Below are 23,786 nucleotides of genomic sequence, written 5' to 3' on the forward strand. Positions count from 1 at the left end.
GATGGAGATAACCCTGGCAGCAGCCAGAGCTGATTCCTGCAGCAGAGAAGGAAGAAAAGAGGCTGAGCTCCCCACGGACATCAGGCACAGGAATAATGGGAGAGCTTTGTCGGGACGTCGCTGCAGCTCTGAGCACAGCTTGTGCAAAGTGCTGCTCCTCTCCCATCCCTGCTGGGAATGCCTCTAAAGAAATGTTCCTCTAAAGGGCAAATACCCCCGGGATGGAGGAAACACAGGAAGGAGCCTTATGGGGCAGCGACTGAGGGATCTAGGAAGTGCAAAAAGCAAATAACACCAGGGCTGGATAGGGATGTACAGGGACATACACGGATGTACAGGTGATCCACATGGAGCTTGGTGCTCCAAGAGGGAGTTGTTAGAAACACACAGGTGGTTCTGTGCTCAGGGTAGTCAGGGTGAACTGTACCAGACTGTGGGGTGATTCCCTGTGCAGCAGGGGCCAGCAGCCCTCCAGATTCCAGGCTGTCCCATGTCCCAGGCCACGGCTCCACAGCAGGACAGGCACTGCCTTGTGAGAACACAATTCTTCCCCCAAATCTCCACTCTGCCAGGGTTCTGCTTTATGCCAACGGTGGCCTCATGGTGCAGCACTTGGCTGGGGACAGCAGCAGGACACCAGGGAGTATCCGTGGCTGGGCAGGGACCAAGACCTCACTCACAGCACTCCAGATCTGCACCTGGGCATGGCCAAAACCTCTCTGCTTCCCAAAACCCTCTGAGGAGCAGCGTTAGCCAGCGTGTGGTATCAGCTCTCCTGAAACAAAGCCATTGTGGTTGAGGCAGGATCCTTATTAATCCTTTCCTCTCTTTAATTTCCATTTTTTCTCAGTTCCCTTCCCCATTGCTCAAGCAGGGCTTGGGCAGGGCCCTGCTGCTGCCAGGCTGTGTGCCTGTGGCACGGTGCCAGTGGTGCTATTGCTCTGTGGCACAGGGATGTGATGGGGGGCTGCATTTGGGGTGGATGGTGAGATCAGAGACATGCAAAGGGAAGGGAGCCATGGTCAGAGCAGAGAGCCCCAGATGGAGGGGAAGGGGAAGGTGGGGAGCACCAAAATAATGCCCCATCAGCACCAGGCAGTGGACTTGGAGGGATGCACAGGTGGGTCCCAGCCCCATCCACCATCCAGCTGGGGGGTGGAGACAGGAAACTGCCACTTCTTGAACCAGCTTTGGTGAAACATCCCAACTTCTCCCCAGACACCATTCCTAGGGATGGACCACAGGGAAAAGAGTGGACAGGACATCCTCAGCACCCACAAAACACAGAGATTGCCTTTCCCACCTCTGCCAGCAGCACCTTCCTCAGCCTCCCATCACCAACACAACCCCCTCCACCCTTGGGTCATCACCTTCCTCCCCCAGGGCCCTGAAAAGCACCATTTCCCCCTTACAGCCCACATCCACCACTCCTGCAGTCCTCTCCAGCACCAACCCTGCAACACCCATTGCCATTGATGCCACCAGCATGTCCCCAGCTCCCAGGGGACCCCAGGCAGGGGCCAGCACTCAGAGCCTGGGTGGCTCCAGGCCCTCCCACCTTGCCCACCCTTACATAAACACCCAGGCCTGGGACTGTTTGTGTTTGTGCTGTCTTCAGCACTGTGCTCCTCAACCCTATTTGCATAACAAATAATTAATAATAATTAATGACTGGGAGAACGGTGTGGGTTGCCAGATTGTGCTAATTAGTGAACAAACACCATTGCACCAGCAAAGACAGGCAGCACAGGGCCCCGTGTCCTCACCACGTGTGGGATGGGGACACGATGGGGACAATGCTCTGTGTGACTCTTGGCCCTTCTGGGGTGGGGGAAGAGAAGGAAGAAGAGGATGAGGAGGCAGCGCTGTGGGTGGTGGTGGGGTAGGTCACTGGTGCTCCCAGGTGGGTGCCTTGGCACAGCCCAGCTTTGTGCCCACACATGTGGCACCCCACAGCCTCCCACAGCCTCCCACAGCACCTCACAGCACCCCACAGCACCCCAAAGCACCTCACAGCACCCCACAGCATCCCACAGCATCCCACAGCATCCCACAGCATCCCACAGCATCCTACAGCTTCCTACAGCACCCTACATCATCCCACAGCATCCCACAGCTTCCTACAGCTTCCTACAGCACCCTACATCATCCCACAGCTTCCTACAGCTTCCTACAGCACCCTACATCATCCCACAGCTTCCTACAGCACCCCACAGGATCCAACAGCACCCCACAGCATCCCACAGCCTCCCACAGCACCCCACAGCATCCCACAGCATCCCACAGCACCTCACAGGACCCCCCAGGCTCGCTCTGTGCCCTCATTAGAGCCCAGGACAACACTCCTTAATTGTCTGCCGATGGCGCCGCTCCCCATCATTAAGGAGCAAACCAGCACCGGCTCATTAAGGCAAAGCCTCTCCTCCGGCAGCTCCGCAGCCAAGTCGGGCTGGGGACACGCTGACCACAAGGTCCCTTGCAGGTGGCACCCCCTCCCTGGGGCGGGGGGGCTGAAAGCACCAAGAAATCCCCCCTGTGCCACCGGTGCTGGAATGGGAGGATGTGAGTGATGGGGTGGGGGGTTTGAGCACCTGGAGCAGCCTCAGCCTGCAGCTCACACACCTGCAGCTGCCCAAGGGCTGGGAACGAGGAGCATGAAAGGGGAAAAGGAGAGAGACAAGGAAAAGCAGGGAAAAAACAGAAGGGGAAAGAGGGGTGAGACAGAAAAAAATGGAAGGGAAGGGAAGGGAAGGGAAGGGAAGGGAAGGGAAGGGAAGGGAAGGGAAGGGAAGGGAAGGGAAGGGAAGGGAAGGGAAGGGAAGGGAAGGGAAGGGAAGGGAAGGGAAGGGAAGGGAAGGGAAGGGAAGGGAAGGGAAGGGAAGGGAAGGGAAGGGAAGGGAAGGAGAAGGGAATTCAGGTTCTCTTGTCTTAGATTTCCTCAAGCACTGACTGCTGATCACACATGGGAGCACTGGGAGCAGTGGGATGCTGGAGTGAGCAATGGCCGAAGCTTGTGGATCTGTGTGGCCAGAGGCAGACTGGGAGCAGGGTGCCTTCCTCCCTGGGAGAGCAAGGGATGAAGCAGAGCACAGCCCTCTCTCACTCCTCTCCACGAAACTCTGCAGGTCCAACTCAATGTCCCCAGTCCCTGCAGTGTCCTGGACAAGCCCTGGATGCCAGCAGAGCTCTGGGGCCTCTCAGCCTTGCTCTCACTGCAGCCCCTGCTCTACCCCCAGCAGAGCAGAGCTGGGTGCAGTGATGCTTCCCTGCCTCTCCTCTCTCACTGCCGTTCCTTTGCTCTGCTGAGTTGCTTCCCTTACAGCACCACACATAATCCATGGCACCGTAATTACACGGGAATTTTAATATCTGATGTATTTATAAGATGCACTTAATTCATCAGCCCCTTTAACCACACTGTCAGTGCAGCCCTCAGCACGGTGGGAAGGATGACTCGCTGTCAGATGGAGATTAGCTGGCCCGTGTGTGTAACGAGCTGCAGGGTGTTCTCAGCCCAGCTGAGATCCTCACTGCCAGATCCCAGCCTGGCTGGGGAGCAGAATCCCACCGTGCCAGGTGCCCCAGCCCTCCAGGGGATTGTCCCCCTGTGCTGCTGCAGGGACAAAGGGCAGCACGATCCAGAGACTTTCCCGAACATCTGAATCATCCAACAGGTTGGAATTTGGCAGAAAAGAAGGGCCTGTGTTGGGGTGATTTCATCCCTACAGCCCAAGCACTGGGGGTTCCCCAAGTGAGGTGAGGGACCCCCATTCAGATCCCATGAAGAAAGTAGCCACTACTGAAGGCTTATTTTTCCTGGCATTTGTTTTGGTGGCTCCTTTCCAGCCACGTCCTAAAAGGGAACCAAAGGCCTTTGAGCCTCTTGCAGGGAGCACAATGCAATGATTTTCCCAGCCCAGGCAGGAGGGATGAGCTCACTGCTGTCCTTGGTTCCCCCTGGCCTCGGGGTGCAGGGTCCCTCCAGGAGGGCACAGGGGACTCAGCAGGATGCTGGGGGTGCTGGGGCTCCATCCCAGCCAGCCCTGGCAGAAATGCCAGCTGAGCCTGGGAACGAGGGCCAAAGGGGGAGAGAAAAGGGTGGTCTCACTGCCTCGGTCCCTGGGGGCCACCCTGGCTGTCACTGATGGATGACACCACGTATTTCACACTGGGATTTCCCACAGCCCTGCAGTGACATCCACTGCCAGGCACCCCTGAGGGTGGGTGGCACTCACAGGTGGTGGCATTGCCCCCATCTCAGCACTGGTCACGAGGCACAACGGAGGCACAGCCCAGCTGCTGGTGGCACTGGATGGCCCTGCATGAGCAGGATGGGCCAGGGACCCACCAGGTCCCCAGAGCACCAGGTGACCACTGGGACACAAACCCTCCTCCTGCTTCCAGCTGTGCCAGAGCAGACCTGTGCCAGAGTGGGACTGTGATGGCATTTCAGCTGCAGAAGGACCTCCAGCAGGTGCCACCCTGAGCCCCTGGGCTGCTGTCAGCACCCTGAGCCCACCCACAGCGCCTGAGGCTGGGTCAGATCCCAGTGCACCCTGGCATTGGCAGTGGTCAGGCACGGTGACACACTGGTGACACACTGGTGACACACTAGTCCCCCACCAGACCACGGCCTTGGCACAACCTGGCAGGGAATTCCCTCCCCACAGCTCCCAGCTCTGGCACCCTGTGGCTTCCTGGGAACTCAAACTGGGGACACAGAGGGTGCGGCAGCCAGCCTGGTGTCCCCCCATGGCCCTTGTCATGTCACACACACCCAGAGCTGCCCCTCCCTGTCAGGCTGCTCCGAGTGCCGGCATGTCCCTGTGCCCTGTGCCAGCCCTGAGTGGGGACACCAGCTCTGGGGGCAGAGCTTGGGCTGAGCTGGGCCATCTCCAACCCAGGGCTCTCCAAGGAGCTGGTAATTCCCCATCCCTTCCCCATCCAGAGGGTCCCTGGTACCTGCACCCCACAGGATGCCACAGCCTCCTGCCTCAGTTTCCCCACCTGCACAGTGCTCTCTGAGAGGGGAGAGGCAGCAGTGTGGGTGACAGGGGGTGCAGCAGGGACTCCAACCTCACCTCTGGCTTAGGATTCTCTGCTGTCCCCATCCCAAATCCCTCCTTCCACAGGGTGCTGCCACCCAGGGGGAACTCTGACCCCCAAGGTCACTGCCAGAAGGGACTGGGAGCAGACACCTCAACCTCATGCCCAGCCAGCCCTACCAACCAACCCCTCCAGATCCTGGCCACTCTCTGAAGCTCGGCTGCCCTGCAGGTGTCCCCCTCCCTCCCCCTGTCCCCAAAAAGCGAATACCCAGGGAGCTGGGCTCGCGCTGCAGCTCCGCCGGTGGCACTGGCGCTGAGCAGAGCAGACACTGCAGCACGGCCGTTACGTAAGCCCGAGCCAGCTCTGGGGATGTAGGACACCGGGGTTGTCCCTCCGCTCCCCCCCGGGGCTGCCACCCCCACCCCGCCCCAGCCACGGGGCTTGGGAGTTTGGGGGAACCCCCCCAGCCCAGCCCACACTGCACGGGGGGGCTGGGGCGGCCCTTGGGCTGCTGTGGCCCTGCCGTGGGGCACACGGTGGTGGCACGGGGGTGGCACTGGGGGGACAGGAGGGTTGGGCTGCTGTGGGGCAGGGAATGGGGCATGGGATGGGGTGGGATGGGGCTGGGAGGTAGCGGGTGCTGCACCCACATCCCATTGAGTCCTTCTGGGCTCTCCAGGGCTCACCCGGGCAGGTGAGAGCTCAGGGAAGGTGCCAGGTGGTCAGGCTGTGACTCCCGGGCTGTGCCTCCCTCGGGGTGACTCACGGAGCAGGATGCAAAGGACCCAGCCCCGATCCCAGCCTGCTACATCTGTATCCCCATCCTCACAAACCTGGAGGGTCGGCATCCCTAAGGACAGCCTTCCTGGGCCAGCAGGAAGGCTGCTTTCCCCCCTGTGACAGCACCTCTGCCATCAACCTGCTTGGGATCAGCATCCCTGGAACAGCATCCCAGAGAGGAACATCCCTGGTGCCTCCAGCACAAGCTGGGGAGCCCCGAGCAGGATTTCCCGGAGCTGAAGGGAAGATCCTTCCCCTGCGGGACAGCCCCGGCCCCACCTGCCCTGCATCCCTGCGGGGAAACAGAGGTGAGGGGTGGCACAGCCGGCATCACCCGGCTCACCCATCCCCAAAACACCCATCCCCCGTGCTGGGGGCAGGCCGAGGGGGCAGGCAGGGCTGGCAGCACCACGGCTCCCCGGGATCAGCCTTATCCTGGCTACCAGACCATCGGGATCCTGGCAGCATCCCCTGCCTTGGGCCAGGATGGGGACAGGGATGGGGAGACCAAAACCCCCACAGCACCCCAGTTAGGTGATTTCTTTCTGGCTTTCTGTCAGGCACGGTCTGGATCTGGCCATTTCTGTTTGAGGATGTCAGGAGAGGGGGGAAAAAAAGCCAAGGCTAAAGGTCCCAGCAATGGGAGATACCAGAGCAGGAAATTAATGTTAATTAATTCATAATGACGCTGAGATAGTGATACCAGATGCTTCAAAAGTCCAACGGGGGAATCTGAGAGAGCTTTGCAAGAAATCCATCGCCCACCGGCAGCCCTGCCTCACTGCAAGCTGGGAACGAGGGAGTGAGCTGCGAACTGGGATCAAGCTGGGACTGCAGGACCAAGCTGGAACAGGGAACAAGCTAGGAACGAGCCAGGAATGGTGAAAGAGGGGCACATCCCTGGGAGGTGACCAGCCCACAGTCACCCAGAGCTGTGCAGAGCAGCACTGGGACCCTCCCTGCCACCACACTCCCACCTTTCTCCCTTGCACCCCAACTCAGAAGCTGGAGTGGAGCTGGAGCGATGAGACACCCACCGGGCTCTGCTCCCGGGGACGCAGGGGCTTCTTCCCAAGACCCTCAGTGCTCATTTTTTTCATCTCTTTTCCTCCATTTCAGGCACACCAGGGTCAGGGCAGGTGGCTGGGTATGCCCTGGGCACTTGGAGGAGCAGGGGGATGGAGAGACAGCCTCATGATCTGGGACAGGGACACAGGTCCTTTGCCAGCCAGTGTCCCCACACTCATAGGACAATTTCTCCCTCCTCATCCATGTGAGCAAGCCCTTGCCTGCACTGCCAAACATAAACAGGGCTGGACTTCAGGGTGCAGAAGAGCCCAGAAAGGGGCTTGAGCCCAGTGCCACCTCCCCAGGGCTGGGGATGGCAGAGCCAGCACCGGGAGGGGTGCAGCCATGAACTCACAGGCAAAAACCACAGGCAAATCCTTGGGCTTGGGGCTGTTTGCCCTGACAGGGGGATTGTGCTCCTTCCACAGTGATCCAGCAGCTCCTGCACCCAGAGGGGACCCTCAGAACGGGGAGGTGGCCAAGGCCTGGCAGTGGCAGAGCAGGGTGGCACGGCCAGGGCACGGCGCTGCCATCACTGCTTACATAAGGTGTCCCCTCCAAGTGCCACACACCCGAGCGGTGACAGGAGAGCAGGACAGAACTGTCCCTCCAGCAACCCCTGACAGGGACAGTGCTCCCACTCCTTCTGCAGACAGCACCCCCAAAACTGCCAACCCAGCCCCGTTCCCCCTGCTCAGAGGTTGGGTGAGGCTCCCGTGTCTCTCAAACACATTCCCACCCTCAGAGCCCCTAAAGCTGACGGGAATTGGGTGGAAATGCCAGCTTTCAGCTCGGGGTGCAGCTCCCCCCAGCAGCTCCTCCGAAGTTTATCTGCAGCAGGAGCATTTCTGCTGTGCTGCCAGCGGAGCTGCCCCAGCCAGCAGGGACAGGGGAAAACCCCCCTGTGACACCACCAAAAACGACAGAGCACCACGGCACCAGAGTCAGAGTGACACCAAAATCCCACCCCAGCTGGTCCCTCGGGAATTGCCATAACCCTCTAGGTCGTTCCAGTGCTAAGAAAAAAACTGCTTTGACTTCACAGGCTAAGCAACTCTTTTGGGTAAAGAGCAGCAGAGGCAACACAGGATTTCAAAGTGTGTTTTGGATCAGAGGCAAGAAGTAAAGTGGCCTTTACGGTGCCTTCCCCAGCAAAGCCAGAGCTTTATTAAGCTTATCTGCCATGGATGGGAACACTCGCTGTTATTCCAGGCCTGAAAAGAGCAGGCAAGGATTTTCTCTTTCTTTAATTTTTTTTTTTTAATCTTGTTTTCATTATTTTCTGGTGGCTTCATTGCTTTGTGCTCACACAAAGGGAATTTCACCTGCTGTTCCAAACAAAAGGCCCTGGAAAGTTTTGCGGAGAAGGGGATGAGGGGAAGAAGGTTTGTAGAAGCAAAACGAGTTCTTGCAGGGCTTGTTGTGGATTTTTTTTCACAGTGACCTGTAAAACATCCCCAGCTCTTTGCTGCTTGCAGAAGACTTGGCGCCGACATGCGAGCGCCCTGTCCCCAGCAGTGTCACCCCTGGGATGGGAATGGGAAGGTCTCAGATATTGGGGTTGTTTTGGGGAGCAGAGAGAAAGCAGCAGGATCACTTCCCATCTTTTTCACGGGCAAAGTCACGCCACGCTTTCTAAGAACAGGAAAGAAAAGCACCCAGCCCTCGTTTGCTGACACCACAGCAAAACAGGTGGTTCAAAATCACAAGTGCAAAGTGGGGGGAGAAAATCAACCCTATTTGGTGATTTTGTGCTCATATTGACTGCAAAACTGTCCGGGAATGCTGCTAAATACACACCATTTTCCCTCTCACACTCTTTGCTCTATAATTAAGAGAGACTTCTAAAAATACAAACGGCCTCGAGCACCCAGTGAAGGCGTGCAGGTGCTGCTAACTGGAGCCACTTTAGTACAGCTCATTTTCTGGACAATTTTACTCGCCTGGCTCGTGCTCAGCGCCGATACTATTACAGTGATGCAATTATGCTGCTGCTGCTGCTGCTGCTGCTGCTGCTGCTGCTGCTGCTGCTGCTGCTGCTGCTGCTGCCGCCGGGCTCGGCTCGGCTCGCTCGGATTTTTCCCTGTGCTTTGCAGTTTGCCTCCCAAGCCCCCCCAGCCCCGCAGCTCCCGGCCTCACCCCAAGCGTGTCCCCTCCGGCGGGGCCCGGGGAGTTGGGGATAAGAGGTTCAGGAGCTCTGTGTGTGTGTGTCACACCGACATGTGAACGTCCCTGTGTGGGCACCGAGGGGCATAACCCCGCGTGGGCATCGCCCAAAACAGCCGCCGTGCAAAAGTTTTGGGTGAGGAAGCGAGCTGGCCGGGGGAAGCGAGCAGAGGGGAGCAGGAGCACGGAGAGGAACCCAAAAAGCAGCAGCAATACCCTCCGTGCTGGCTGGGCAGGGAGGGGGCCCATGGCACTGGCACGGTGACGCCGCTTGGCAAAGCATCCCCCCCTAATGTGGCATTTGGGGCACAGGGGTGAGGGGGAACTTTCCCCGTGGAGCCGGCGCTGCGAAACTTCCCCGTCTTATTTCTCCATTAGGGCTGCAATAGGTGGAAGTGATTGACTCACTATGAGACTGCTGTTTTTGCCTCTGACTTGGGATTAAGACGGAGCTGGAGGAGCCGTGGTCGGCAGGCACCGGAGCCGGCACTTACCTCTCACCGCATCCAGTCCCTCCGGCCGTGGGGCTGCAGCTCCTGGAGAGTTAGCTGGCAGGGGACCCCACATCCACTCGGGTTCCTCCCAGGACCGACGTTCGGCTGCTGCTTCTTAGGCACAGACCCAACCCCTCCATTCCAACCACAGGGGGAAAAAAAAATCTTCTTCAAAAAAAAAAAAAAAAATTTAAAAAAAATAAAGAGGGAGATTAAAAAAAATTAAACAAAAAGGAAAAAAAAAAAAAAAAAGCAAACTCGCTTTTTTTCTTGGTTCGGTTTCCCCGTGGAGAAAAAAAAGAAAAACAGATAAATCCCAGCGACCAAGAGATCCAGACTCAGGTGAATTTAGCTTCAAACTCCCTCTGTGCTTTCGGAGCCTTCACCCTCAAATGGGCTCTGGAAGATGCTGGGGGACCCATCGTTGCCAAAGTGTCATCAAATATCCTTCGGGCTCAACTCCGCTCCTGCCCGGGGAGGGTGGACTTCTTCCCTTCTTCCCTGCTTGCTGCGTGCTGTGGAGTTGGCAGGGACCTGCCTGTTCCAGCCTCAGCGTGGAGGGGTGGGTGGGTTGGTTGGTTGATGTGGGTTGGTTTTCTCCTTTTTTTTTTTTTTTTTTTTTTTTTTTTTTTCTCGCCGCTATTGGTTTCCTTGCTATCTGATCCTGAGCGAGCGCTGCAGCTCGCCGCTTCCCTGCTTTTTCCCCCCCAGCTCCCAGGCTTTTGACAGGGAATGAAACACAGACACCCAGTGAGACAGGCTCCGGCTTCTACAAAGCTCCACTCCCTCCTGCTGCCTTTGTCCGCGAACAGCAACTCCTCCAACTCTGCCCGTAGACACGAGGGAACCTCTGCATCAGCACTTTCCTAATGGCTGCTTCGCCCCAGCCCTTCGGCCCTTCTGCTGCTTCTTCTTCTTCTTCTTCCTCTCCTCTACCTTGATGGCTTCCGCTCGCTTCTTCTAGCCCGGCCCCGGCTCCGGCAGGCACAGAACCGGGAAGCAACAGCCCCTTCCCGATGGATCCATCTCAGCTCCCCCGCGCCGCTCGGGGGGCAGCGGCCCCGCGGTCCATCACCTTCCACGAGAAATCCATGGTGGGACAGCGTCCCTGAAGGCTCCACTTTGGGCGGGTTTAAGGGACAAGGGGTTGTGTGTGTGTGTGTGGAGGGGAGACGGGGGCAGAGGGAGGGCTGAGAATTGGAGCCACTTCTTTTTATTGCAGGCGGGGATTATTTTTATTTCTTTTTGAAAGGTTGACTGGAGTCCAAGTTTGTTTCTTTGGGGGTGAGCATTATTTGGGAGGCTTTGGGTGTCTCCAGGTCACACTACCCTTATAACAGCGAGGCCTTTTTGGAGAGGGTCAAAGTGAAACCTTGCTCCAGCAGCCTCTTTCCCCCGCGAAGGGGAGCGGGAGGCACAGGGATGCTGCAGTGGGCTCACAACCTCGGCTGGCTCCCAGCCAGAGGGAGATGCAAACCAGCCACCGTCTGTAATTTTTGCTACACTTCCTCCACACTCGGTCACCCGCGAGATCCCAGGGCTGCTGCCTTGCTGCCTGCTCCTTTTTTGGGGATTCACAGGCTTTGTTCAAAAAAAAAAAAAAAAAAAGAAAGAAAGAAAGAAATCACAGCCAGGAGACCTCCAGCCTCGCCAGCGATGCTCGGCGCTGCTCGGCGTGGCTGTCACGAGCTGGCAGGTCACAGAGAAAACATAAAGCCCCACAGAACACGGCACATGAAGAGGCTGCCTCCCCCCCTGCTCTTTGGCAGCCTCTCCCTCACTTCTCCGTGGCTCCCACCACAAGTTTGGGACCAGCAATTCCTCCTCCCCTTCGACAGCATCCTGGAGCAGTGACTCTCCTGGTGCCCAGCTCCCATCCTCTCCTGAGATGGAGATTGTGCCCTCACTGCTCCCAAACACCTCAGGGCAGTGCTCCCAGTGCTGCCTCCACTCCCCTCTCCACCTTGGCTTGTCCACAAACCTCAGAAACACTGAATTTTAACCAGCACCAAAATCCCAGGATGAAAAGCACTGCAGGGCCTTGCCCCAGCCCTGATGGATACTCAGTTAACAGCAGGGATCTGGGATTTGCAGGTCAGAGGGAACCCCGATGCCCAGCCAGAGGTGCCAGACCAAAGTTCCTGACACTCCCTTCAAGGACAGATTAAAAGATTGGCTGCAGAGCTGGGGTGGGAGACTGGCCATGGGCCAGGGGCACCCACTGGGGTGAGGGGAGCAGCTTCAGGGTCCCCAGCCCTAGACTGGGGCTGGCTGGGAGGGCTGGGTGGAGCTGGGCAGCCCCAGCTGGCCAGGCTGGTGTTCCCATCACCTGCCCATGCTGGTGGCTTATCCCTCTCTCCCAAGTTTGCTACAGGAAATGCAAATGATAGCCTGGGACTTCCATCCTGGTAAGCCCCAGATTCCCTCTGCTTTGGGGAGAAGCTCCCCATGTTTTCCCACCAGGGCTGGGGAGAAGCTCGTTGTCCCCTTCTGTGGGAGCAGGACCGTAGCCCTGGGGACCGCCACATCCCGTGGGCTCCCAGCCAGGGAACAGCTCCATCCAGGAGCTCCAACCTTCCCCTGCCACAAGCCTCTATTTTAGGAGTTGTCCAGGTGAGGGGAGGAGGACGAGGGGCTGGAAGGAGGGAGGGTGCACCCGGCGGGGTCGAGCCCTGGCGAGCGCCCGCAGCGAGCGCGGCTGCGCGGGGCCGTGAGCGAGTCAGCGCTGAGCCATTAGGGCTAATTTAATCAGGATGGATGGCCCGATTGGAGGGCTGCCGTCCATAAATCCCCCCCTCCTGCTGCATTCATGTCAGGGCTCCCAGAGGAGGAGGCCGAGGGGGAGGAGCGGTGATGGGGAAACGCGCTAAGTCACCCATCCTGCTGGGGGCACCGGGGCCACTCGGATCGGGTGCCACCAGCCCGTCCTGCACTCCAGGGGACACAGCCGAGCATCCTCCGGCCCTTCCGAAAATCTAGCGGCTGGATTGCAAGGAGGCTGGGTTTGCTGAGCCCCAAAATGGTGCAGGGTTGTTCACAAATCCTGCCCGGCAGGGGTGTGCTCCCATGGCACCTCGCCCATCTGCTCCAATGGGTTTGGCAGCAGGAGGAAGGTGGGGTGCTGGGGGAAATAGGCATGGAGCCCCATCGAAGGCTCCAGTGTGATAACTGGGACTTGGAAATTCAAGCTGAGGAAGCCCCAAGGCTGATCAATGCAGCACCCACTCCAGAGCCCAGCAAAACATGCAGAACTCAAGCTACACCAAACCATGACACCACTGCAGGACATCCCCATGGAATATCAGCTCCTCTCTCCCAGCACCCCACTCCCTTCCCACTTCTGCTCCAAAAAAGGCCATTTGCAGGCTCAGGGTTACCATCTGATGATCCAAAACACGTCCCCCCATCCACTGGGCAGTGAGAGCCACACGTGCCAGCTCAGGAAACAAACCCTCATCCATCCAGGTTAAAAATAGCCCAGAGCTTTGCCATGGCCACACCTCGCCCTGAGCTCCAGCCCCATCTGAGCTGGCTCCCCTCTCTCCTGCCCAGGCAGCCCCAAGCTCTCGGCCTGGGCCAGGCTCTGGCTGGCTGCAGCCATCTGCTCACGGGCACGGGGTGCCCGCCCTGCCAGGCTGAGCTGTTGGCCAGCAAAGGGGAGCACAGAGCCAAATCCTGGTGGGATTTGGGAAGAGAGCGGGCCAGGGGATGCGGCAGACGGAGGGGAGGAGGGATGGCACGGGTCTATGGGCACTGCTCTCACCCCTGGAGCGCTCACAGCAGGGCAGAAAGCAGGGGTGATAGCTCAGGGCAGAGGAGAAGAGGTTTGTGTTACCAGGGAGAGCAGGCAAGGATGTCCAGGAGCAGCTGGATGATGGAGAGAGGGACGCTCAGACCTGCCCTCCATGTCCAGAACATCTCGAGGGCTGTGTCAGCACAGAGGGAGCACAACCAAAAGTGCTCAGGGAGGCTGACCCCAGGGTATGAAGAGCAGTGAGCTGTGGCACTGCCATGGATTTCTCTAGAAATAGAGGAAGGCACATCCCTGTGCACCTCTGCTTTCTGGGTGTGCTTCAGTGAGACCAGGAGGGACAGAGGGCAGGGAAGGAGCCCAGCTGGTGACAGGAGGAACACAGAAGCTGAGGTCTTTTGATTGTGGTGCTTTTTTGGCACTACAAGTGAGGTCTTGGGGACCAGAAACTGCTGATGAGGGCAAGAATTGGCCATTGCCATGCAGGGATGCGGGGCAGCTCTCCATGGGTTGGTTGCATCATGCCCAGCAGGTCTCGCTCTCTTGGCTCAGCACTTTTGTATCCCCTCACCCAGGAAAGAACAGCAAAAGCAGGATTGGGCCTGAGGAACCATCAGCCAGGAGCAATAATCTATTCCATGAAAAGCTATGGAGCAGGTGAGCCATTTCTCCCCAGGATGGCTATCACAGGGAAAAAAAAAAAAAGACATTTGTATTTCTGCCAGTTGACAAAATGAAATGCCACTTGTAGCCAGTGAAACTCTGCAGATTTTGCTAATGAAGGACTGATCCATCCAGCTTCCAGCTGGATCCCAGCCCCAGCCACAACACGGACACTGGCAGCATCCCCCGTCGCATCCCGGCCCTGGTGCCACAGCTCAGGCTCACTGCAAAGCCGAGCTCTGCCCCACAGCAGGACACAGATCCCCTGCCAGCTTTGCTCCCCTGTGTTTGCCCTGGGGACTGTGCTGCTGGGATAGCACCGTGCCCCTTGGGAGGCTCTAACACATCTTAGGAAATTTTCCCATTCTACTCGGCTTAATTTCACCCATTAGAGCTTGTTTCAGCAGGGTCCCGAGGGAATGTCACTCCCCAGCATCCTCCTCTGACTCTTCCTCTGCTTCTCTTCTCCCTGTGCACACAGCTCAGCTCAGGATGGCTCAGCCTTGCTCCACCATGAGCAGTGCTGGTCCAAACAACCACATCCTCCATAAAACTTGCACCTCTCTGCACAGTCCCCAAGGATTTCCCAGCTGCTCATGATACTTTTTAGGAGTTGAAAGGTGCTGACCCCACCCTGCTGCACACAGAGAGGTCCAGCCCATGGACAAACACTTGAGGAGACCTTGGCCAGTGCATTTCATCGTGGCCAGAGGTGGGAGCCTGCTCCTTATCCACAACTGAAGAGCAAAACCAGAGCCAGTTTGGGAAAACCATGCACTCTCAGCATGCCACCAGTCCAAGACCAGGCCAGAGACTCCATCACTTTGGGATCCTGACTGGAAAAAACATGGAAAAGCAGGAGGAAAAAAGCCTATCTGCTGCTGTCATGGCCTGCAGTGTTTGGGGAAGGATTTGGGGCAGCAGATGGAAATTCCTAGACTTTGTGCACAATCCCAGTGCCAGCTCCATGGCCCGGGCCAGTTGTGATGAAAATAGCTTTGGCTTTTTGAGCTGCCCTGGGGGCTCACAGCACCCAGGAGAAACCATGGAACCCTTTCAGGTCTCCTCCCTCCACAACCTCAGCTCCCCTTCCCCTCATCCAAAGTGTGGATTATTTCAGGAAAGCAGGAAGAAAAGGCAGCAGTGATGAGCTGCTCACAGCAGAGCCCAGGCTGGGCACCCTGTGGGTCAGACAGGCACCTCCCACGACCCAGAGGCTGCAGCCAGAGAGCTCAACTGGCTGCTTACATAAAGGAGCAGAGGGCAGAGCCTGCAGGACCACCATGCAGGCAGCAGATGCTCCCAGGGCAAATCCCCCCGGCCCGGGCAGACGTCACCTAATCAGCAGGCTGGCTTCCTCCCAAGGCACTCCTGGGGCACACAGTAAATATCTTATGTAAGCACCCCTGGCCTGGCTGGAGCCAGCTCAGTGTCACAGCCATTCCCTCCTGGACAGAGGCTCTGGAGGAGGTCTGGGGGCCCTGAAGGGGCTGTCCCCATCATGGACCTGTCAGACCCCCTTGGTGACCCATCTCACAGCTGTGCCAGGAGAGGCTCCAGGGAAACTCTGGTGTGTGGAGAAGAATTGCCCATCCCCAGAGGCAAAAACACACCAGAAGAAGGGGTCAAAATGACAAATCACTTCTGCCCCCAAGCTATTTGTCCTCCAGGACTTGGTAGCTGAGTGAAGAGCCCAACAGCCCTTCCTACAAGGCCAGCACTTCCAGCCCAGCCACAGCTGGCTGGACCAGAACTCCCCTCAGTGATGGAGACATCAGACCAAGCCAGGAGACTCTGCCAGTGCTCAGCTCACACCACGGGGGGAATTTCTCATCTCAGTCTCTCCCAAATTTCTCAGTACTGCCAAAACAAGAGAGAGACATTCCTCTTTGTCCTGAGCAGCCTTCTGGAGACAGCTGGAGTTGGGAGGCTGGAGAGAGCCCATGGATGGACACAGCAGGGGTAGAACCAGCTGGGCTGGGCCATGAGCAGGATGCAGAGGATGGATAACCTGTGAGCATCTTCAGCACTGAAGCATCTTCCAGGCTGCTCAGTGAGGTGAAAACTGTGGTGAGGGCTGTGCTGGCAGACACTATTTCCTCCCTCTCTCCGGGCTCACATCTTCAAAGGATTTACCCACAGTGGTTTTGGCCAAAGAAAATCCCAAATGAGGGGGATTTTGCCTTTACCTGTCAGCACCAGGCTTGGGGGACTTGCCCATCCACGGGACATCCCCTCCTGTGCCAAACCAGGTCACAGGCCAGCTCGGTGGGGTCAGACATCAGCTGGAGGATGCTCGGAGGCACAGACAGCAGCGGGAGGACGAGGGATCAGACAGGACACGACCCACCCCGGCCTCCTGCTCCTCTTTGACAGGTCACTGGAGCACTGCAGCCACTGAGAACCCGCCCCGAGTTTCACAAGAGGCATTTCACACCCGCCCCCGCTGCTAAATAAAGCAGCCCCAGCGCTGCTGCACCTCCCGGGGCGGTGCTGGCCACGGAGCAAGGTTAAATTCATCCCTGCAGAATCAGCACCAGCAGCTCCTCCATCAGCCTGGAGCTCCTGGCTGAGCTGGCCGTGCCACCAGCAGCCCCGGGCTGGAGAGGAAAAGAGAGGCAGACAGAGAATTTGGGTCTGTAGCTGGCAGAGGGGAACACAGGCACCAATATTTGTGCTCTCCTGCTCTTGGCAAGGCCTCTTTGCCCGTTGCTGGCAGCTCTCAGGGTTTGGGAAAGGGCAGAGGGGTCCAGGCAGCAGCTGGGATCTGGGTATGGCAGTAAAGGTAAAACTTTAGGGATTGCTCAGGTCCTGTCCCCAGGCACACAGCACGAAGTGACACTGGGCAGCTGCAGGCACCAGAGCCAAGGGGAATTGCAATTTATAGAGCAAAGAAACAGACAAAACTGGCACAAACCCCCCAGTTTTCACCCTCTGCTCAAAACCTCACACCAGACACCAGGACTGTGCCAGGGAAGCCAAGAGGCCAGTGGGAAACAGAACTGCATTTTGGGATCACCTGCCTGTGGTGGGTTTCTGGAGGGTGGAGTCTTAGAAAACAGAGGTTCAGTAGTGCCCAGGGCCAGGCAGATGAAAGGCTGAGCTATTCTTTGGGTTGTGGAGCAAATTAAAACTGTACATTCATATGGAAACAAATTATTTTTAAGTGAAAGACTAAATTATAAAGATTTTTTTTCCATGAGCCTCAATCAGTTTGTTCAATCCAAAAGGCACCAGATCCCCACCAGGTTGTTGCACTCATTTGTAAATCACAGTTCTCCTCTGGATAATTTAAAAGACATTTTCCAAAGCAGAAGAGGCAATTGAAAAAAAAAAAAATTAACTCCAAACAGAGCATTCTGACTCTGCCTGAAAACTTCACATTTCCAAAAAGCCAAGGTAAAGCACCATGGTCTTCCCAGTTGCTTCTCTCCCCCATTTTGAGCAGTCACATGTAATTCCTGAGCTCTGCATGAGTTTGGGATGGGTGCCAGGCTCTGCAGTGCCAGTGCTGAGCACACACAGCTGCCATCATGCTCCAGATCAGAGCCCCAGCACCCAGCAAAGCCCAGGGCAGGGAGCTCCTGAAGGGCTGGGGAAATCACCTTTCCCTTTTTCTGGGGTGTTTATCCCAGGGAATTCCATTTGGGAGGCAGGGGTGGCACAGCAGATCCCATCAGGTGGTACCTGCTGCTCTGGGGTGCTCCAGTGCAGGAGCTCACAGAGATAACACAGAAGGGCTGATTCCCACCTGGAGCTGCTGTGGGAATCCTAAACCCCTCCTGTGCAGAAGGGAGCTCACCCCTCTGCAATGCTCAGGTGGCAAATGCAGGGATGCCAAAGCAAGGTGAGGTGGAGCACCCAGGGAAGGTGGGATCCGGGTCTCTGGGAGGACAGGAAACTCCTCCTGCTGCTACAGCAGCCCATGCCTCAAATCCAGTGCCACTGGGATGGGAATTTGGCTGTCACCAGCTTTAAATGTCCGTGGCAGGGCAGAAATGATTTCTGTCCTTCCCTGAGGACTGCAGCCAGCAGGAGGGCACTGCCTACCAGGCCAGCACTTTGTGCTTCCCAACAAAGATGCTTCTTAAGAATTCCTTTTTTTCTTCCTCTCTCCCCCTCCATTCTGGATGCTGGATGATAAAAAACAAAGCAGCAAAACCTTCCCAGAGCCCAGTCCTGAGCGACCTCCAAGCCCCCACATCTCCCTGGATGGCAGCAGGGTTCCAGTGCAAACTTTTGGCTTGGTTTATCAGGGATCAAACTGTGCCTCTCCCCAGGGGACCTTCCACTTCTTCTCCATTAAGATAAAAAGGAGAGAAGTTTTAAAAGCCCACTGTTTAACAAGGCAGCTGCAGGGAGGCTCCTCCACTGATTGAGTTTTTACCTGGTCCTTACAGGCAAGCTCAAGTACTTAACATAGAAATGAGGTTTAGTCACAGCGAGGCATTTGGGATTAGAGCTGGCTGGAGGAACTCTGATGAAACCACGTTCCTTCAGAATATGCACTCTTGTCAAAATTGAAATGTTTTGTGAGATTGAATAGGTTTAGCCAGAAGTTCATTTCCCAAAGAAAATCAGGGAGAGGTTGCAGGAAAATTTGTTGAATGAAAAAAGATGTTCTTTTTCTTCTGAGCTATGCTGAGGTGAATATTGTTGAGGAGGTTGGATTTTTCTTTTTGTTGTTGTTGTTGTTGTTGTTTTGAAGGTTTATTTTAAGTCCTGTATTGCTCAGGGAGGAACCTGAAGAACTATTTTCTCTCTAATGACAAGTTTACCCAAACTCAGCAATTCCCTGCTCCCTGCTGGCTCACAGACTGGTAGCCCTGAAGACATTAATGGCTCTGCAAGAAATTCTTGCTATCAGACTCCAAGGACAGCATGCCTCAATAAAGACAAGCTATCAAATCCCACCTGGAGTGATCCTGGGGAGGCAAGGGAAGCCAGGCAGGACCAGGGCAGGCAGCACAACTGCAAACAGCATCAATGACCTTCACTAAGGTGAGTCCCCTGCAGCAATTGGGAGTTTCTCACCCCAGCCCCACACCTTTTGAGGAGCATCACCCCACTGAACAAAAAGGAAGGGTGGGGCCCCCCTCAGCATGGAAAGAACGGGTGAGTGACTTCCATATGGATGACAGACCATGGGGGTTTCTGCAAACCTGTTGGTTTCAATTTTCTAACTGTTCTTCTTCCAAAATCTGGCATTGCTGCTGTTGGATAAACCTGTTCCTTGAGTCTCTTGGTAAAGGCTCACACTCTTGGGTCCAACAGGTAAAACCTCAGGGTCAGGGTACCACTGGGAGGTGAGGATCCACTCGGTTTTTGGGCTCTGCTTTGAGCATCAGCTGGGACCAACAATGGCCTGGGCTTCCCCTGCTCTGAGGCAGCATCCTGGAGCACCTGCTTAGCAGGTAGGGGAAGGAGCATTGGGATTTCCCAGTGTTAGAGCCAGCAGCAACTCCCAGAGCAGCCACACGGATTTTGCACAGCCCTTTCCTGTGCTCACACCCGAGGGGCTGCAATCACCTCCAGGTTTATTTAGCAAATGCCAACAGCTTCCTCTGCTCAGCTTCAGGAGGCAGGAACTCCAAGCTCCCTTAGACTGGCAGCAGGTTGGTGTCTCAGCAGCCCTGCCTGGAGCAGGTAGGCTCAGAGCAGACACTTTCCCAAGGGCAGGAGTAACAGACAGAGCTGTTGGACCCAGCCACAAGAAGGGATCCCTGTTACAACTCAAACTACAGCCCAAAACATCCTCCCCATGTTGTTGGGGAACGCCAGCTATACAAATGGATTTTGGAGAAACAATCAACAGCCCACAGTCCAAAGCAGCAAATTCCCATTTTTCTGCAGCCCTGTCACAGCCACTCATCACCATCCAAATCCAAGGAGGGTTTGTGCCCGACCTCGGCCTGGGGATGTCCAGGAACCCTCTGACTACTGTCCCTGTAGCCCCAGCTGTGAGCAAACCATCCAAACCCAGCAGTACTGGGGGGGGCTTTGTTTTTCTTCCCCCTCCCCTTGCTTTGGGATGAGAGGAGCTTTATAAGAGAGTTCCTCTTCATGTCCCTGCCAAGCGGACATCGCCGGCTCCTGCCGTCACATCGTGCTCTGCACACACACAGAGTTTTCTGCCCTGGCTTAAAAAGAACATTGTTTGCAGAACAGAGCGAACAACATGTGAAAAGGAGAAGAGGGAAAAAAAAAATTAAAAAAAATAAAAAGAGATCTGTGATGTTTGCTGGAAGAAAAACCCACTCGTTTGTTTGGACAAGGATTCTCAGCACGTACGATCTCAGGAACAAAAGGAGATGCTTGCTCTCTGTCGTGTTTGGGGGAAGAGTCCTGTAAATATTGTGGGGTGTTTGTGCTGTGGAGATGTTCTCCAACCTGCCCTCAGAATCTCCCAGCACCCCCAAAATCCCAGCTGAGGGGTCCAGCCCTCGCAAGGCCCCATGGATCCGGACCCCGAGCCCTCCCCTTTATATTCAGTAGCAGCCTGTTCCAACAGAAGTAGCAGCAACACTAAAATTCCTTCGGGAATAAGTTTTGGGAAGAAGCACGGCTCCATCTGACCTTGCTGGTACTCAACAAGATGTAGGTCAAATATTTTAATTGCCAAGTCACTAATCCCCCACACGCTGCTCTCCAATATTTGCACATTGCTGCCGACTTACAGCCTTTGGAAACCTCAGGGGGGGAAAGAAATAGCAGCTGGATTGATGGGGAAGCAATTCCTGCTGAAGCACAGCGCTGGATTCAACTGCTTGGGATGAATGGCTGTGACTGCAGGGAGAAGGGAGAGGAGCAGGGGGGAGTTGCTGCTCCACCAGCTGCATTTCCAGTTGGATTCAAAGCTCTTCCCACCTTCCCAAGGCAGCATCCCTCAGCATCAGAGCACAACTGTCCCAAGTGCACGGGCAGCACATGAATACACCCCTGGAGCCTCCCCCCTCCCACTGCTGTTGGGGAGCTCGGGGGAAGACAGGCATTTCATTTGGATAAGGAATCAGAGACTGAGGCAGCGCGGCGGCGCGGGCGCCTGCAATGCAGCCACCTCCAGGCTGCAGCTCGCTGACACCTGAGACTCCTCGGGCAGGCACAGGACCAGCAAATGCCTCCCTGCTCCCCAAGGAGTTGGAAGAGACTGAGGGTAATTACCTGTGATGGAATTCGACTCACACACAGAAAAAGAAATGGTCCAGCAGGAATCGCAGCTCCTGGGTTGTGCAGGGACAAGGAGGAGGACCCTGAACTGCCAAGTTCAGACCCTGCCATGCTGCATAATCAAGTTCAGAAATCCGTCCTGGGAATCTTTAAATTAGCTCCATTTTCTACCCCGTGCTGCTGCTGGCATCCTGCTCTGGAGCTGCCTCCCGAGGAGAGGATGCTCCACTCCAGGTGTGCTCACCTCAGGGTGGGCTTCCCCATGTGCTGGGACACACAAAGCCTCCCCTTGGGGCTGGTTTCCCAGCTAGGCACAACCAGCATTAGCTCAGTGACAGCATCTCCAGAGAGGAAAGGGAATGGGGATGGGGGAGTGGGAAATGTGGCGTGGAATACCTCCCATTTTCAGGTCAGGATTAAAAAGGCCAATTACATGATCAACTCTCAGGTACAGGAACAGTCTCACTCACTCAAACAGGGCTTAGCAAGACACTGCCCTGGCCCAGAGCAGCCACGTTGCTGCAGCCCTGAGCACAAATGGGAATTTCTGATGAAGACAGAGGTTGCATCATTAAAATGGAGCGAGGTGGATTCTGCCCGTATATCTACCCCTGCAAATCCCAGACAAAAGATTTTCCAGATTACGTATGCACATTCCTTTCCCTGCTGTCCCATTAAGGAACACACAGTGCCCCTTTCCCAGAGCATCACCCCAGGCATGCAAGAGGCAGGTTCAAAGCTCTGGGGCCCAGGGCTATCCAGGGAGGGGGATATTTCCTGGAGAAAGAGAGATTCCCTGGAGAAATAAAAGATTCCCTGGAGATTCCCTGGAGAAAGAAAAGACCGTGGGGCTTTTCCCCCCATTTTCCCCATTTTTCAGAGAGGATGTACCTTTGTTTTTATGTGGCAGAGGGAAAGCTCAGGGTGGGACAGCAGCAGCCCGTTGGATTTGATGCACAGCAAAAGGAGCTGGGTGTTTTTCCTTGGCTGCTCCAGGTACTTGAGACAGGACACTGTCTGCTGGGGCATCACATGGACACACTTCATATTCAGTCTCACTTTCACAAATAAGAAAAAAACCTTGATTTTCACTGTTTCTCTTCCTTAGACTCAGTCACACAGGAGAGTTATCCCCAGTTTTTGGACCCATGGAAGAAGCTGTGGCTGCTGGGGTACAAGGCTCATCCCCTTCTTTGCTCCATTCCCCCCACATCTGGCCACTGGAAGGGAATTGTTTGTGCAACTACTGCACAAAGCACATCCCATGGAAAACAGGGAACAGGTTACAGGGGATGTTGGCTTCTGGAGCAGTGCATAAAACTTCAGTGTGTCCCACAGGAACAATTATCAAGTGGGAGAGTCAGTCTTCCCAACCCACAGCCATTAATTACAAAACAGGGAAGAGGGCTTAAAGCTCTTATGTTTGAACATGTTAGCTCAGCCCTTTGGGGAACTCCTGATGTGCTAGAGCATCTAATCTCTGCAAATCACTTTTATTCAGCCTTGCTCTGGGTTTTCCTTTTTAATCAACTTAATCTTTATTCATGAGGTGTGTTACTGCATTACGGAGACGCCCAGATTCTGAGCATCAGGCTCAGGGAACGGAAATTGAGGAAACTTGGTGTTTGCTCCAGCCAGGGCTTAAGGTCTGGAGCAATTTATCTGGACTCGTGGCAGGCCTTAGAACTCCTCCATGTCCCAGCAGGGAGGAGGAGGAGGAGGAGGAGGAGGGCAACAGCCCAAGTTCTGGGAGGACAAGCACTACACCCCAGGGCTGGCACGCAGTGAGCAGCACGTCTCGTTGCTATATTTAATCAGAGAGATCCCCTCTCACCCAGCTTCAGTGATAGAGCCTTTTTCTTATAGATATATATATAAAAATTATAATAAAAGATTCTGTGAAATGAAAGTAATAAATGAAAGGGATCAAAGGACCGAGCGGCCGGCGAGTGACAGCAAAGTGAAGCAGAGAATAAAGGAAGCGTTAATGGGATTTCAAGGGGAGAAGGAGGGCAGGAGGGAGGGTTTGCTCCCAGAGAGAGCAGAGAGCTGTGGTGCCAGCACCCCATGACCTGCCCCACATGGGATCAGATGCTTATCCTGATCCATCCCTCCTCAGGCAGAGCCTCATGAGGCATCTCTAAATGGGGATGTGGGCAGAGCACGGCAGGACGGAGCAGAGTTGGACAACCAGGACAAGCTCCTGGGAGCAGAGCGGGACAGAGCAGTGCTGGCATTTCTCTTTTGGGAAGGCAGGAGCAATTTCAATATTTGGTTCCCTGGAAGCAGAGGGCCATCATTTGGGGGTGCTCTGAGCAGGACCCTATCCCCACAAACCAGCCTCAGAGCACCCCCAGTTTCCCCAGTGCAGCTCTCAGCAGCCTGGAGTGTCCTCAGTCTCATCCTCTGAGGATCAGCTCCCCCCATCATGATCCAAAGGAGCTAATGGGATTGTAATTCTTCTAATGAGCTGTAATTAATTAATTACCCTGTTAGCACAAGAGCTTTACATTTTTTGGCAAGCACAGTACAGTTTTGTAGCTAGAGGGAGGCTCTTCCCCAGCACCATCAGGCTCCAGTCGTGGCTGCAGACAAGCTCATTCCCCTCCACTTCAATCTGACACAGTTCCCTTTGGGAAAGAACCTTG

At 55.7% G+C, this 23,786-nt stretch overlaps 1 protein-coding gene across 2 annotated transcripts in view; it reads right to left on the bottom strand.

The window, feature by feature from the left end:
- The window catches only part of LOC103817611 (ATP-sensitive inward rectifier potassium channel 12), a 51,419-nt gene that overhangs the window by 19,938 nt on the left and 7,695 nt on the right, over nucleotides 1–23,786 (bottom strand). The window contains exon 1 of one of the 2 annotated variants that reach the window (XM_050980261.1): nucleotides 9,558–10,578. The exons of the other annotated variant lie outside the window; for it this stretch is intronic. The gene's annotated coding sequence lies outside the window, so the exon portion shown is untranslated. Of the gene's footprint in view, nucleotides 1–9,557; nucleotides 10,579–23,786 lie in introns of those variants that run through there. 2 annotated transcript variants of the gene reach the window in all.

This window comes from Serinus canaria, chromosome 14, assembly GCF_022539315.1.
Source record: "Serinus canaria isolate serCan28SL12 chromosome 14, serCan2020, whole genome shotgun sequence".
In the NCBI taxonomy this organism is placed as follows: Eukaryota; Metazoa; Chordata; class Aves; order Passeriformes; family Fringillidae; genus Serinus; species Serinus canaria.